The sequence below is a fragment of the Mirounga leonina genome, unplaced genomic scaffold (genome assembly GCF_011800145.1).
Source record: "Mirounga leonina isolate KUSES-001 unplaced genomic scaffold, KU_Mleo_1.0 Mir_172, whole genome shotgun sequence".
Taxonomy (NCBI): Eukaryota; Metazoa; Chordata; class Mammalia; order Carnivora; family Phocidae; genus Mirounga; species Mirounga leonina.
In genome coordinates this window covers 6,665,487-6,681,110 of record NW_023270442.1, presented here as the reverse complement: position 1 = coordinate 6,681,110, position 15,624 = coordinate 6,665,487, and the positions used below count along the sequence as shown (strand labels likewise).

At 38.5% G+C, this 15,624-nt stretch overlaps 1 long non-coding RNA gene and 1 pseudogene across 1 annotated transcript in view; both read left to right on the top strand.

Moving 5' to 3' along the window:
• The first annotated feature begins 2,748 nt into the window (after positions 1 to 2,748).
• The window catches only part of LOC118018777, a 37,315-nt gene continuing 24,439 nt past the window's right edge, over positions 2,749 to 15,624 (top strand). The window contains exons 1-2 of the long non-coding RNA XR_004681478.1: positions 2,749 to 2,894; positions 7,356 to 7,492. This is a non-coding gene — a long non-coding RNA (uncharacterized LOC118018777). The remainder of the gene's footprint in view (positions 2,895 to 7,355; positions 7,493 to 15,624) is intronic.
• On the top strand, positions 9,620 to 9,751 carry LOC118018933 (annotated as a pseudogene).

The following is a 15,624-nucleotide window of genomic DNA, read 5'->3' as shown; positions in this document are numbered from 1 at the left end:
CCTTCCTTCCTTCCTTCCTTCCTTCCTTCCTTCCTTCCTTCCTTCCTTCTTTCCTTCCTTCCTTCCTTCTTTCCTTCCCTCCCTCCCTTATTATCTCAGAAAAGGGAAGACACAGGAGAAAAGAAAAAGTGGAACACCATTCCGGCAAGGGATGCTAGGTGAGAGGAGTGCTGGATACCAGTATGGCAGCCAGCCTTATTACCTCCCCCTTAATGGGAGCAGAGGGCTTCCTCTCACTTTCTGAGCATAGAGATTTGGAGAAGGATGTTGATGGAGGAGGAAAATGGCTGGACCACCCAAGTTGTCTACAGTTACTGACAGCCCTTCTTTGTAGAGTTGTCTTTAGGTTGCCCAGAGCAAGTCTCCTCCTAGTTATGTACATCCGTGAAGCAATATCTTGCTTCAGGAGAAGTTCTGCCTTTACCTGTGCCAAGCTCATGTTCCTAGGTTGGGAAGGATAAAGTCAGTAGAAGGTTACTGATGGATGAAGGTACATCTACTCGAGGTATGAGTGGAAACTTCTTGATGGGTCAAGAAATTTGCCAGACATCTATACTTTTCTTCTCACCCCACCCACAGAGCTAGGCACCAATGTGTGTGGATGTCACTGTCTAAAGATTTTCTAGGAGAAGAATATAGCACAATAATATTTGAAGTTATTAATCCATGCTTTTTCTTCTCGCTTTATCTATATATCTATATCTATATCTAAATCTAAAATTATATCTATATCTATTTCTGTATCTATATATATGTCTTTTACCCCTTATTTGTGCATATAGTTGGTGCTGGGGAAGTGTGAGCCAAGGTAATATTTCTGGCTGTTAATTTCCAATAATGCAAGTCTGAAGAAGTCAGGCAAGATTACCAGAAAAGGCCAAATGTAGGATTTGTGGGCACTGACAAGTGTTTGGGCCAGAAACATGACGGGAGGTGAATTTTCCAAGCTAGAAGGAGATTCCCATGGGAACAGGGCAGTGTAAGGAGGAGAAGGAGGAGTCTGTGGGAACAAGGAGATAGGGTCCTTGCCTGATTTCCAACTATATAAAGAAGAGAATAGTAAGACTCCATAGAGGAAATAGGTGCTTGGAATTGAGACAAAGGAAATTAAGAGGATCTGTTCTTCCAATAACAAACATTTTGGAATTATAAAGAATGTTGCAGAGTGCCTAGGTGGCTCAGCTGGTTGACCAACCAACTCTTGGTTTTGGCTCAGGTCATGATCTCAGGGTCCTGAGGTGGAGCTCTACGTTGGGGCTCTGCGCTCAGTGGGGAGTCTACTTGAGATTCTCTCTCTTCCTCTCCCTCTGTCCCTCCCCCCACTTTTGCACTTTCTCTCTCTCTCTCTCTCTCTCTCTCTCGCAAATAAATAAATAAATAAATAAATATTTTTTGAAATATAAGGAATGTTTCCGGGAGTCTAGAGTCTTTCATGGTTTCTCTCCCTTTCTGAAATCTTCCCATTCTTCAACACTACATCAAAAACTAATGATGTATTATATGTTGGCTAATTCAACATAATAAAAAAAATAATAAAAATCATGTTACAAAAAGATTACAAAAAGGAAAAAAAAAGTAATGTTGAAATGAATATTCTAGAGTCCCTGTGCAAGAGTTTTTCTGTAAATTATACTTCAGAAGTTGACTACCTTTAAACTTTGCTAGATATTGTGAAAATGCTTTCAAAATTATACCAATTTGTGGGATGCCTGGGTGGCTCAGTCGGTTAAGTGGCTGCCTTCGGCCCAGGTCATGATCCCAAGGTCCTGGGATCGAGTCCCACATCAGGCTCCTTGCTCAGCAGGGAGCCTGCTTCTCCCTCTCTCCTTCTGCTTGTGCTCTCTCTGTCAAATAAATAAAATCTTTAAAAAAAATTATAAAAAAAATTATACCAATTTGCTCTCTCAATCCTTAACTTTCTCTTTTCAAATTTAAACTATGCTCCCTATAGTAAAACTTCACTGTTCATTAATCATCAGGAATTAACATTAAAAATTTGAAAGTCCTGTTTCCCCTACTTCCTTACCACTACTTACTTTTGAATTTTTTCCAGTCTGAGGACATGAAAGGTACCTTGTTTTAATTTGCATGTTCCTATTACTAGCAAGTTACTTTTTTTTTTTTTAAATATCTTCATTGGTCATATAGAGATTCTCTTCTGTGAACGGAAGGTTTATATTAATTTCTTTTGGGGGCTTTTGTCTTTGTCTTACTTAGAAGATATTTTTCATTATTCTAGATTAAAATTATTTCTCAAATGCATTGTAACTATTTTCTCTGTCTGTAGCTTGTCTTTAAACTTTGTTTATGGTTTCTAATGTATAAAGTTTTTAAATGTTTATGTTATCAAATGTATTTAACTTATAGTTTATACTTGATGGTTTAGTCTTTTTTTTCTTCATAGACTTTATTTTTTAAAGGTTTAGTTTCATACAAAATTGAGCAGAAGATACACAGATTTCCCATATTCCTCCTGCTCCAATGCATGTATGGCCTCCCCTATTATCAACATCCCTATCAGAGTTGTATGTGTGTTATAACTGATGAACCTTTTTATATTTTAAGAAATCTTTCTTCAATATTATAAGATAGTCTTCTACATTTTCTTCTAGAACTTTTAAGGGTTGCTTTTAGCTTTTAAGTCTTTAGTCCATGTGGACTTTCTGTTTGCTTATGGAATAAGGAGGAATTTAATTTTCGGATATATTTTTAAATTTGTTCCTTAATCACATGGGGTCAGCCCATTCTATTGACAGATTCACCTGCAGTTCTACCGAAAAATCCAGGACAGCAAAGCAGCTCCTAGCAGACATCAGGACCAGACATTGTGGGTAAACCACCAGACTCATCGATAAACCTCAGATGCCAAAGAGCAAACTAGTGGTGCTCCTTGAGTGAGTGAATGGTGTGACTTCTGTGGAATCTCTCATGCTGTGAACATTGGCTAATGGGAAACCAGGAACATCCACTGATTGAAAAAGGATATAACTGGGCTGTCCTCACAACTGGATATCAGGATCTGGATCAAAATAACCAACCAACTAGGAAATGTAGCCACAAAGATGGCAGAACTAATGTATCCAAAGAACTTTTTTTTTTTTTTAAAGATTTTATTTATTTATTTGACAGAGACAACAGTGAGAGAAGGAACACAAGCAGGGGGAGTGGGAGAGGGAGAAGCAGGCTTCCCGCTGATCAGAGAGCCTGATGCGGGGCTCGATCCCAGGACCCCGGGATCATGACCTGAGCCGAAGGCAGACGCTTAACGACTGAGCCACCCAGGCGCCCCTCCAAAGAACTTTTTGAAGCAAATGTAGATAACCCAGAGGAAATTAGTTTCTGAATAATGTTTCTTCTCTGTCGTATCACTAACTTACTTAGCATATACTATAATCTTCTTTAAATTCTTAAAAAACAATATAGTGGAAAGGAAAAATCCTATTTTGATTATTTAGTTGGAAAAAGTAAAAATAAAATTTATATTATTTCTCTCCACTTCCAAAAAGAATAAAATAAAATCAATTTTAATAATTTGAGCAGAGATTAATACCATTTTTTTCCAAAATAAAATAATTACACAGAATTTCAGGTAATCTTAATATTTATACAGATTTTAAAAGAAAATAAAAGAAAACCTTGACTTACATAAAGCACTTATACTGATGATTTCTGAAGTAAATGAATCATATCAAAATTAAAAGTATAACTTAGAATCCAGTGTGATGTCTAAGATGAGTGTCAATTTAAGTACTTGAAATAGAGATCAATATTTGTAATAAAATTAAAAATAAATTAAAATAATTAGCTGGGAATATCCCACATGCATTCTAAATCCCCCAGTCGGCCTAGGTAATTTTTCTTATTCTTCCACAACACATGGCATTCTTTCTATGAATGACATCAGTTTGGAAATACCCTGTGGTTTTCTGAGTTATAAATGGATATCTCACTATGAACTCCTGATTATATTATGATTCATACTTTCACTTCTGTTTTTTAATGCTATCATTTTGAAAAGTGAAAATGAAACTGTTTCATTGGCCAACAGTGCACAAGGGAGAAGAAAAATAAGGTTGAGTGTAATGATTTACAAAATATTTAGGCATTATTGTCTGAGAATATTGTGAGAATAATTTCTTAAGGAAAAAACAGTGTAGTATTATGACAAAAATGCTCTCAGAGAGTTATTCTGGGACTTAATGATTATTGTCATAGTTCTGCTTTACATAGGAACTTCACTTATGATTTCGTTTGGCATCTATCTATCTATCTATCTATCTATCTATCTATCTATCTATCTATCTATCATCTATCTATCTATCATCTATCTATCTATCATCTGTCCATCTATCTACCGATCCATTCACCTGTCTATAAATCTTTTAAAACTTTTTTTACCCATGGAACTGGGTTTTACCTTTAGAATTTGTTCTCTTTGCCTTTTACCTTTAGAATTTGTTCTCTTAATCAGTACACTATGATAGAAAGATGATGATAGCTACTTAGCTAGCTAGCTAGATACTAAATAAGAAAGACAGGAAGAAAAAAAGAAAGAGAGGAAGAGAGAAAGAGAAAAAAGAGAGAGAGAGAAAGCAAAAAGAAGGAAGGAAGGAAGGATCATATGGAAAGTTCTAACATGATTCCAGGTTTGAGAGACTTTATTGAGACTTTAGGTTTCCTTAGGGCAGGGTCACACCTGCTCATTGCTGTGTCAGTTCCTGGCACATGGCAACATTCAACAAGTATTTGTTGAAAAAATGAACACAACAGGATAAAAACAAATTCTTGTACATCATGGTTTTCTGTGGAAAACCACAAGAAAAAAAAATGTCTTCTGAGTTCTCAGCACTAGAAAGTGACCATGAAGTATCAGGAATCTAATGAGATTCTTCTTTTACAAGATCCTTAAAATATCAATGCTCCTATCATGAGGTATGAGGTTGAAGACTAGATGCCTCAATGCTACGTGATTCGTTATTTAACATTACTTGTAGATTGAGAATTTTGCCAGAGATTATAAACCCTTTATAAAGATTAATGTGATTTAAAAAATCTTTCTATTAAATGTGAAATTTACCTTCTTGGGCTGCCTGTCACCAAATGGCAGTTCCTACCAAGGAATTATGTCTTATGGGTCAACATGTGTTTTCCTATAAATGAAGTAATTCCTCACCTTCAAATCTCCCCTGCCCAGACCAAATATTTTTTCTACCTACACTGCTTTGATGCTTGTATTTCAGATTTACCAACTCCTTTAGCTTAAGGCATTGAAGAATGATCTTAATATCACCTGTTTTTATTTATTTACTTATTTATATATATTTTTAAAGATTTTTTAAAAGTAGGCTCCATGCCCAACGTGGAGCCCAGTGTGGGGCTTGAACTCATGACTTTGAGTTCAAGACCTGAGTTGAGGTCAAGAGTCGGACACTTAACTGACTGAGTCACCCAGGTGCCCCTAAAGATTTTATTTTTAAGTAATCTCTACACTCAACATGGGGCTTGAGCTTACAACCTGGAGATCAAGAGTAGCATGCTCTACCAACTGAGCCAGCCAGGTGCCCCAATATCACCTGTTTTTATTTATTTATTTATTTATTTATTAAAAAGATTTTATTTATTTATTTGACAGAGAGAGACACAGCGAGAGAGGGAACACAAGCAGGGGGAGTGGGAGAGGGAGAAGCAGGCTTCCCGCGGAGCGGGGAGCCCGACGCGGGGCTCGATCCCAGGACCCTGAGATCATGACCTGAGCCGAAGGCAGTCGCTTAACCGACTGAGCCACCCAGGCGCCCTATCACCTGTTTTTAATCATCATTTCACCTTAAGATAGAGTAGTCTTAACAAAGTAGTTAGCCAGTCACTCTTCAGATTTCTAAGAGGTCAGAACACAGGAGAGATATGATTGTATAATGGTAAGGAGTAAAATAATGCCTAGAGGGCAGCACATTTATGAAGACTGTTCAGTACGAAATATAAAAGTTACTCCTTCCCAAAATTGTCTGGAGAGCCCTAAAACACCATTTAAAAATATTAGAACATCCTAATGTCAGTTACACCAAAAACCTGAGCTGAAAACTGAGAATAGCAGTGATACTAATAAAATTGTTCTTGTTTTAAGCCATTATGTTTTGTGATAGTTAATCAGCAATAGATTGCCAGAACAGAATCGCTAAAGATTAAATGGTTATTAATGAAAACAAAGTCAAATGGTGAGATTCTCTTTGAAAATTAAGGAAGTTAAAAGGAGAAATATGGAAGTCATCTTGAGGCAGAATAGTTTATAAATCATTAAAATTTGACTTGTAACCTGGTAAATATTTTTAAAAGAAATAATGTGTTAAACAGAAAGGGAGTTGGTCAGCCTGGCATAAGAAAGAATAAAAAAAAGAATTCATGAAGTACACTTTGGCAGAGAATTCTAGGGAAAATTTGTTCCCAAGTTTTTCCCTGTGTAATACTAGTTGTTGAAATTATAGCATTATTCTTTGCTTGATGCCATTGAACATCTTGTTTAAATCAACCCCCACTTACTCTGAATTCATTTTCACTAAGCAATATTTTGATTATAATTTGATTTCTGATATAGCTTTACAAGGAAGGAATGCTTTGGCTAGAGGACCCCTTGGCAGTTGTATCTCTCATCATAATTAATGTTTTTTTCCTCTGGTGTGTATAGAAGTCTCCCGAATCTAGTTTGTATGTTACAATTCCCAAGTTTGACTAAGCCGGGGACACTGGGAAGATTGAGTTTTCAAAGGGACAAGACTGAGCAGTGGAGTTTGGGCTGTGGTGGCCTCCCCAAGGCTGCTGCCACTTGGAGGAGTCCTCCCGGCCTCACCACTTGTGGGGACAGTGTGCAAGAGTACCCGGTAAGATGTGTGGCACAGAGTAGTGCCCCAAAAACATTAGTTTCCATCCCCAAGTGTTTTCTCTGACAGTTTATACAAAGAAGCAGCAGAGCAGAAGGAAAAAGAGAGCAGTTTGCGGAAGGAATGCTTTATTGACATATTAAGCTCTGATAGAAATCTCTCCTGTGATGACATATTGTGCCTTGTCAGGTGTTACAGTTAATTGTATGTGTCAAGTTAACTGGTTCACAGGGTGCCCAGACATTTGGCCAAACATTATCCTGGGTGTATCTCTGGGAGTGTTTCTGGATGAGATTAACATTTGAATTGGTAGACTGAGCGAAGCAGATTGCCTCCCCCACCCCATGCGGGTGGGCCTCATCCAATCAGTTGAAGGCCTTGGTAGACCAAAAGTTTGGCCCTCCTGCACAAGAAAGAACTCCTTATGCCTGAAAGCCTTTGAGCTGAGGCAACAGTTTTTTTTTTTTTTTCCCTTGCTTTCAGACTCTAACTGAAACATCAGCTCTTCCTGGGTCTTGGGCCTGCCAGTATTCAGACTGGGACTACATACACCATCAGCTCTCCTGTGGTCTCCAGTTTGGTGACTGAAGATCTTGGAACTTGTCAACCTCCATAATCATGTGAGCCATTTTCTTGTACTAAATCTCTTTCTCTGTCTATATACATCTGATTGGTTCTGTTTCTTTGGAGAATCCTGACTAAATAATTGAGTGTCTTCATCAAATGGCATATTACCAGAAAATTTTACTTTTGCCCGTGAATTAGGTATTTTAATGTATTTACTGGCAGGGGAAAAATATTTCATCTAAACTAGATTTTCTGTGACTTGGTGTGAATGTGTTTCCTATTTTTTTTTTCTTTACTGAGACTACATCCCATCTCATTAACACTTGTCAAATTTATTATCAGTAATGGAAAATTATATGCAGTAATGAACTTAAAAATTTGGTGTACTCTTATGTCAGAGATGTCTGTGGTATATCTTGCCTGGTTGGTTTTATTTGTGATGCTGCCCCATTTCCTTTAGCTTAACAGGCTCTTTCCTCAAATCCCCAAACTCAAATCTGACTCATCTCTCCACTGAACCACCCACTACAATGTCAACAGCTCCACGACTTGCAAGTCCTTCCAAAGTGTTTTAAAGAATGATTTATTAAAGGAAAATATACATCAACAAGTAGATATACTCCACCACAGCAGCATGAGACCATTCATTAATTCCGCAAGCATTTTTTTAAGCAACTACCAATGCACCAAACTGGAGAAAGAAAGATGAAATAAACACAAACCATTTCCTTAAAGAGGGAAGATATATACAGGCTAAGAGGGAAAGAAAGTACTGGATGTTTATTGAGCATCTGTACTTTATCAGGTAGGTAGTCCATTAGGGGCTTTACAATGGATCTTCACAGCAGCTCTCTGAGGTAGGTACTCACGTGTGTATGAGAACACCTAGGGTCAGAGAAGTCCTCATTTGTGTATAAGAACACCTAGGGTCAGGGAAGTCCTCCTACTAGGAGAAATTATAACTAGCATTCACTGAGCCTCAGTGACAGGGCAGAGTTCAATCCCACCTCTTTTTTCTTCATTTTGTTGCTTTGTTCTAGATTGACACTGTGTGTTATGATAGCCACATGTGGCTATTGAACACTTAAAATGTGGCTAACCCAAATTGAGAAGAACTCCAAGGATAAAATACAAGCCGGATTTCAAAGACTTAGTATGAAAAAGAATGTAAAATATCTCATTAATAGTTTTTATATTGATTACATGTAGAAATGATAATATTTTGGATATAATGATTTATTAGTCAGTTTTCCAGAGGAACAGGACCCATATTATTTCTCTGCCTGTCTATCAACAAAGACAGAGAGACAGGAGAGGGAGAGGTGGGTATTTAAGCAATTGGCTTAAACACTTGTAGGGGCTGGCAGGTCTGAAATCTGCAGAACAGGCTGGTAGGCTGAAATTCAGGTAAGAGTTGATATTGCATTCTTGAGTCTGCAGGGTAGACCAGGGAGGTTGGAAACCCAGGCAGTGTAAGGGATTGAATTGTTGCCCCACCCCAGCCCCTGCCACCAATTCATATGTTGAAGCCCTAATACCTATTGTGAACATATTTGAAGATAAGGCCTTTAAGAGGTAATTAAAGTTAAATGGAGTCATAAGGGTGGGTCCCTACTCTGACTGGTGTCCTTATGAGAAAAGTAAGAGACATCAGTGATGCATGAGCACAGAGACAGCCATGGGAAGACACAGCAGGAAGGTGGCCCTCAGCAAGCCAAGGAGACCCCAGGAGAAACCAAACTGCCAAAACTTGACCCTGGACTTCCAGCCTCCAGAACTAAAATTTCTATTGTTTAAGCCACCCAGTCTCTGATATTTTATTATGACAGCTCTAGAATGAGTTCTTTGGGAAACCTCGGTCTTTTCTTTTAAGGCCTTAAGCTGATTGGATAAGGCCCACCCATAGAATGGCGGGTAATCTGCTTACTTAAATCTGATTTTTTTTTCAAAGATTTATTTATTTGAGAGAGAGAGAGAGAGAGGGCATGTGAGCAGGAGGAGGGGCAGAAGGAGAGGGAGAGAGAGAAAGAATCCTCAAGCAGATTCAGTGCTGAGCCTGGAGCTGGATGCAGGGCTTGATTCCAGGACCCCGAGATCATGACCTGAGCCCAAAACAAGAGCTGGCCGCTTAACCAACTGAGCCACCCAGGCGTCCCTTAAATCTACGGATTTAAATGTTAATCACGTTGGCCTTTTGGCTAAGATCAAGTGTAGTATCTGTTCTTATCAGTTAATCATGTCTAAAAAATTTTTTCACAGCAACATCTGGGTTGGTGCACGACTGAACAATTGGGCACCATAGCCTAGCCACAATGACACAAAATTAACCATCACACTTGGGCTCAATAAAATATACTATTAAAATCATTTCTACCTGTTTCCTTTTGCTTTTAAAATGTGCCTACTAGAAAATTTCAAATTGTGTATGTGGCTCACATTTGTCACTCACATTACATTTCTGTTGGACAGCACTGCTTGAGACATTTATGAAAATAGATAACAAGTTTCATGAAGGACACATGCACAGGGTGCCATGGGAGCATGGAAGAAATACGTTGACATCCGCTTGGGGCTGTTAAGGAGGGCTTTGCAGAGGTGGTGAGGTGATTAAAGCACTAATTCTGGAGCCCAAATGCTTGGGTTTGAATCTTTGCTCTGCCAACTCACTAGGTGGGTGGACCAGTGCAAGATATTTCCCCTCTCTGTGCTTTTCTTCATCTGTAAAGGGAGGGCAGTAATTAAGCCCTGTGCAAGGGGTCATTGTGAGGGTTAAATGAATTTATATATTTTAGCATTACAACAGTACCTGGGACAGGGAACCTCCTCAAATATTAGTTACAGAGGGTCATGCTTGAGCAGAATCAGGACAGAGGAGGGGCTGGACAGACCCTGAAGGGCTTATGGAAAAGGGATGAATTTCCAACGAGGGGAACATCAAACCCTCTTCTTTGGGCTTCATTTACTGTTTTACCACAGGGAAATCAGCTGCAGGGCCAAATTAGTCTATTCTGTGGCTTAGAGGTTGGCCAACTTGCACTGACTTTCTACATCATTCAGTGAATAACTGGCATACACTCGGCAAGGTGCCTTTTGGTCCTCATCGTACCTGATCTCAGCAGCACTCAGTTGTGCTGACCACAGCCTTTTTTCCAGAACACTGGATTTTTAGCATGATTGTCTCCTGGTTTTCTCCCACCTCCGTGGGTGCTTCACCTTTGACTCCTTTGCACAGTCAGTCCTCTTCTGGACAAGCTCTGTCCTCTCTCTCTCTTCTCATTCTATGCTTCCCCACAGAACATCCGATACACACTCATGTAAGACTGTATTTACCACAGATACAGCACATGACTCACAAGTTTGCATCTATAAACCAGACTTTTCCACTCAGCTTCCAATCTGAATAGTCAAATGCCTACTTGGTTACCTCCACTGTATGTCTCAGAGACATCTCATATTCAACATGTCCTAAAATGCATTCACCTGCTCCTCATCACGTATCTCTTGTTCCTTTTCAGTGTTCCCAACTTGTATCTTACAAGCCAGAGACTTATGATTTATCCTTCATCCCTCTCTCCTTTATTCTCCAAATTTAACCTGACATCAAGACTTACCAAAAGAATAGAGGAGCTCATGGAGATCCAAGAATCTACCATAATTATAACTCTCTTTGAGAGAAAATGGCTTGAAGCAGTATCTTCCTACAAACTTTGATGTGACTCATGGCAATTATTCATGTTGAGTGGAAACAATGGGCACAATGGATTAGACCAGGGATCGGGAGATAGTCTGTTAGAGAGGAGACTAGAAATCATGTTGACCAGGAGAGATGACCACATTTTCTGAATTTCCAGTTCCTAGTCTGTCTGTAAGAGGCCCTGCTATACTTTATTTCGCACCTATGAATATCCATGAAATTTTCCTTTTTGTAGCTTTCTAATAAAACTCTTATTTGCCCTTATTAAGGAAAACTTTTCCTCACCGTCAAACAATCCCTGACCAAGACAAGAATTAAATGGGATGATGTATGAGTTCTTTTCTTTTGTTTTCCTTTGTAAACTATAAAGACAAGTATGAGGAGCAGCTATTCTTTCTTTCTCTTGTGAAACTTGGCTTTCAGAATGGAAATTTATTTCATGTTGGCCAATTAGATTGTGAAAAACCAAGCAGAAAAAGATGTTGCTATAATGAAGTATGAAATGCATGTTATTAAATGGGTTTTGTCTTAAGACAATCAGCATAAATGCACAAGCAAACATTATTCATTTGCAATCCAGAAACTTTTAAAGTCATTCAGCTGCATTTCCCCTTTTTCCTTCAGAAAGGATTAATCTGAGCTCCTACATTTATGGACAAAGAGATCACCTCTGGTCACACTTCAAAATTTAGTTGTACAGCTATGAAATCAATTGGCCTAGACCTTAAATCTCATTCCTATGAAAAGGTTTTATCATTGTAGCTGTATGAACGAGTGTTTTTAGAAAATTTTTTTTTGCTAAATGTTGTTGAAAATGTTGCAAATGCATTTCTTTTATTTACTTCATAAACTTTTTATTGGCCTTCAGAGGGGTTCATTCAAGCAAAGATTGAGATGAACTTAAAGGGTAAAGATCTGAAATCAGAAGAATCACCTTTTCTTTTTTTCCTTCTTTCTCTCTCTTTTTCCTTCCTTCCCTCCCTCCCTCCCTTCCTTCCTTCCTCCCTCCCTTCCTCCTTTCGTTCCTTCCTTTTTCTTTCTATTCTTCATATCTCTCTAATATCTTATTTTTCCTTATCTATGCATAAGGAGATCTGAGGTTGACCTACATTTTCTTTTGTAATCTTGTTCAGTTATTTAGCGCAGATATCTTAATCTTTTTTGTTATCCCTGGTACCAGATGTCAGTGGGGGTATAGAACCATTTTGGAACTTTCCCAAGGGTAAATGATGAGTGTGGGGAAGAGCCTGTAAGAAGATTGATGTCTCTTGTTCAGAGCTCCAAGGACAATATCTCTGAATTGAGAGTAAAGCTTGCATTTGAGGAATGTTTCTTATTCCTGACAAACAGCATATTGCATACAATGGAATATAGATTTTTAATGGTGATGAGAGAGGGACTGACTGGGCTAGGAGGAAACTATTATGGGATAAAAGCCCAAACCTTCATGAAAGTATATTCCTTAAAGCTAAGTTTGAGATTTTGCATAGCCCGTAATGAATGCTTGCAATAATTCATTCTTTTTTTTTTTTTTTAAAGATTTTATTTATTCATGAGAGACAGAGAGAGAGAGAGAGAGAGGCAGAGGGAGAAGCAGGCTCCCAAGGAGCAGGGAGCCTGATGTGGGACTTGATCCCAGGACCCCGGGATCATGACCTGAGCCGAAGGCAGACGCTTAACCATCTGAGCCACCCAGGCGCCCTAATTCAGTCATTCTAAGATCAATAAAATGTATTAAGATTCTGAAAGCTCCACACGTTCTCTGTCTGCTTACCATTGCTTCAAGAGTTCATTAAGCACTGCTATCAACAAGGGGGCACTAGTAACAAATGTCTATACCCTTTGAATATCTACTATGTTATCAGTTACCAGTTTGATAAAATTGGTAAAATGATGCCATTTTGTCAGATTTCAGGTACTATGTCAAAGCCTCACTATGAACTATTTCATTTTAATCCTAAAAAAATCCTAAAAAGAAAATATATTGTATATTGAATATATTGTATAAATACAGAGGATGGAATTTAAATAGGTCTGCCACCTACACACACACACACACACACACAATTATTAAATAAGTTGAAGTTTTGGGATTCAAATCCAAATTTATTTCATTGTAGATCTGGTGCTATTAACTAATATAGGCTACTGCTGCCAGATACCTTTTTTTTTTTTTTTTTTTTTAAATTCGTTCAAGGTACTAAGATTCTAGTTATACTGGTAGACCAGTATACTGCTTAATTATTCAAGCAGGTTATTGTGGAGGAAAGTGTAGACATTAAAAAAACATGATGGCAGGCACCTAAACTTGACTGATGGGATGAGATATGGCATCCTGGAGAAGGTGATCATTCTGGATGAGTAAGAGTCAGTCAATACTGATGGAAGAAAACCATATTTCAGGCATTGGGAAGTGTATGTGCACATATTGAAAATGCCACATTGCTTTTGTTGAGTTGGGATCCAGAGTAGAAATTGAGTGGCCTTGGATGGGAGTGGAGATTTGGGTAGGGACCTTGTATAAGACCATTGTATAACACCCTTAAAGGATTGGAATTTACCTATATATCATAGGAAGACTTTGAGGATTTCATGAATAAGAGTAACATGCAGATTTGAATTTTAAAAATATCACTTTGGAGATTGTGTGGAGATTAGGTTTGAAGTGACTAAGATTGGAGGCAGGGAAAGCAGATTTTGTTAAGAAGTAATTTATGCAAGAAAAGATGAGGCCCTACATATGCAAAGTGATAATACAGAAGAAAAAGAGGAGATCTGAGGGATGTTTGGGAATTGAATTTACTGAATTTGGTGATTGGATGGAATGTGAGGAGGAGATGAATAAATAAAAAAACCTGCAAAGATGATTGCTAGTTTTCTGTCTTGATTGACTGTTTCATCAGAGGGGTGGCTACATAAGAAGAACAGGTTATTGGGAAAATGTTGGGGCACCTCTACAGGACACCCAGATGAGGAGGCTTAGAGTTGTAGAAATGGATCTGGAACTCTGAAGAGAGGCCCAAGCTGAACATATGCTTTGGAACTTATCGGCAATAAAGGTGGTAATTCAAGTCATTAGAGAGGATGAGTTTTTTTAGGGATAGTATGAAGAAAGAGAAAAAAGAGGATGCGTAGTAGAAGAAGGCCCAACATTTAAAGGATGTGGTGGAGGAAGAAGAGCCTGTGAAAAGTAAAAAGCAAGAAGACCCAGGTAGGTTGAAAGTAATCCAGGGCTAACTATAGTCAATAAAACAAAAGGAGATAAGAACTCCAAAAGGGGTATTTGGGGAACAGCTTCAAATTCCATGGAGAAGTGAGAAAAGATTGAAAAGCATAATTTGAATTTAGCAACAGAGGTATGATTGAAATAACGTTTCTGTTCACTTTGATAAAAACTCTTGTTCCTCAGTCTTTTCACTGGGATAGGGTTTAGTGTGATTAGAGGTGGTTAGGGAGAGGGGTATTAGCTTGGGGTTTGCACACCAATGCAATATCCATGAAGAGGTAGCATGGTAGAAAAGGGTTTCTTTTGGCTCCTTGAAGTAAAATTACTGAAATCAAATTTATATACTCCATCTATTTGTGCACCCCACCCATGGACATCAAGGGATTGCTCCTTGGAAGGAGACTGTTGCAGAAATAAGGGTTTATCCTTTTCTACCTTCAGAGCCTCTCTAAGAATAATCTATGCAGCAAACACTGTATGAAGAAATGTATTTTGAATATCAGAAGTTGTGGGGGTCCATATTATGTGAATGTGTAAATTAGTTTTAAGAATATAACTTACACCAATCACGGTAAGACTGTGCTCTTATACCTTGTGACACTCTGCAATGAATCAAATCAAAGCTTTTAACGGTTGAGCTTTAAGTCTGATAAGTGTGTGTTTGGACATTGCCTCATATATTCTGGGTGATCTTAGGCAAATTACTTTATCTGAGTTCCAATTTTCTCATAGGTGAAGTGAGAATGGTAATATCCACCTTGTAAGATTTTTTTTTTTTTAAAGATTGTATTTATTTATTTGAGAGAGAAAGTGAGCAAGAGAGAGAGTGCATAAGCAGGGGCAGAGGGAGAGGAAGAGGGAGAAGCAGACACCCCTGCTGAGCAGGGAGCCTGATGCGGAGCTTGATCCTAGGACCCTGGGATCATGACCTGAACCGAAGGCAGACACTTAACCGACTGAGCCACCCAGGCACCCCAAGATTTTTTAAGTAGTTAAAAAGGTAATGTACATTAAGCATTTAGAACAGTTCTTTGCACATAACACTGCTCAATAAATGTTAACTACTATTATTTCTATTCTAGTTAACTTTTCTTCTCTGCTTTGGGACCCATCCCTGATTGAGGCTTTTCAGGCATTGCTCCCACACCTCACCACACCCCACCCTACTTAGGGTTCTCAACCAACCTTCCTTCCTTCCTTCCTTTCTTCCTTCCTTCTTTCCTTCCTTCCTTCCTTCCTTCCTTCCTTCCTTCCTTCCTTCCTTC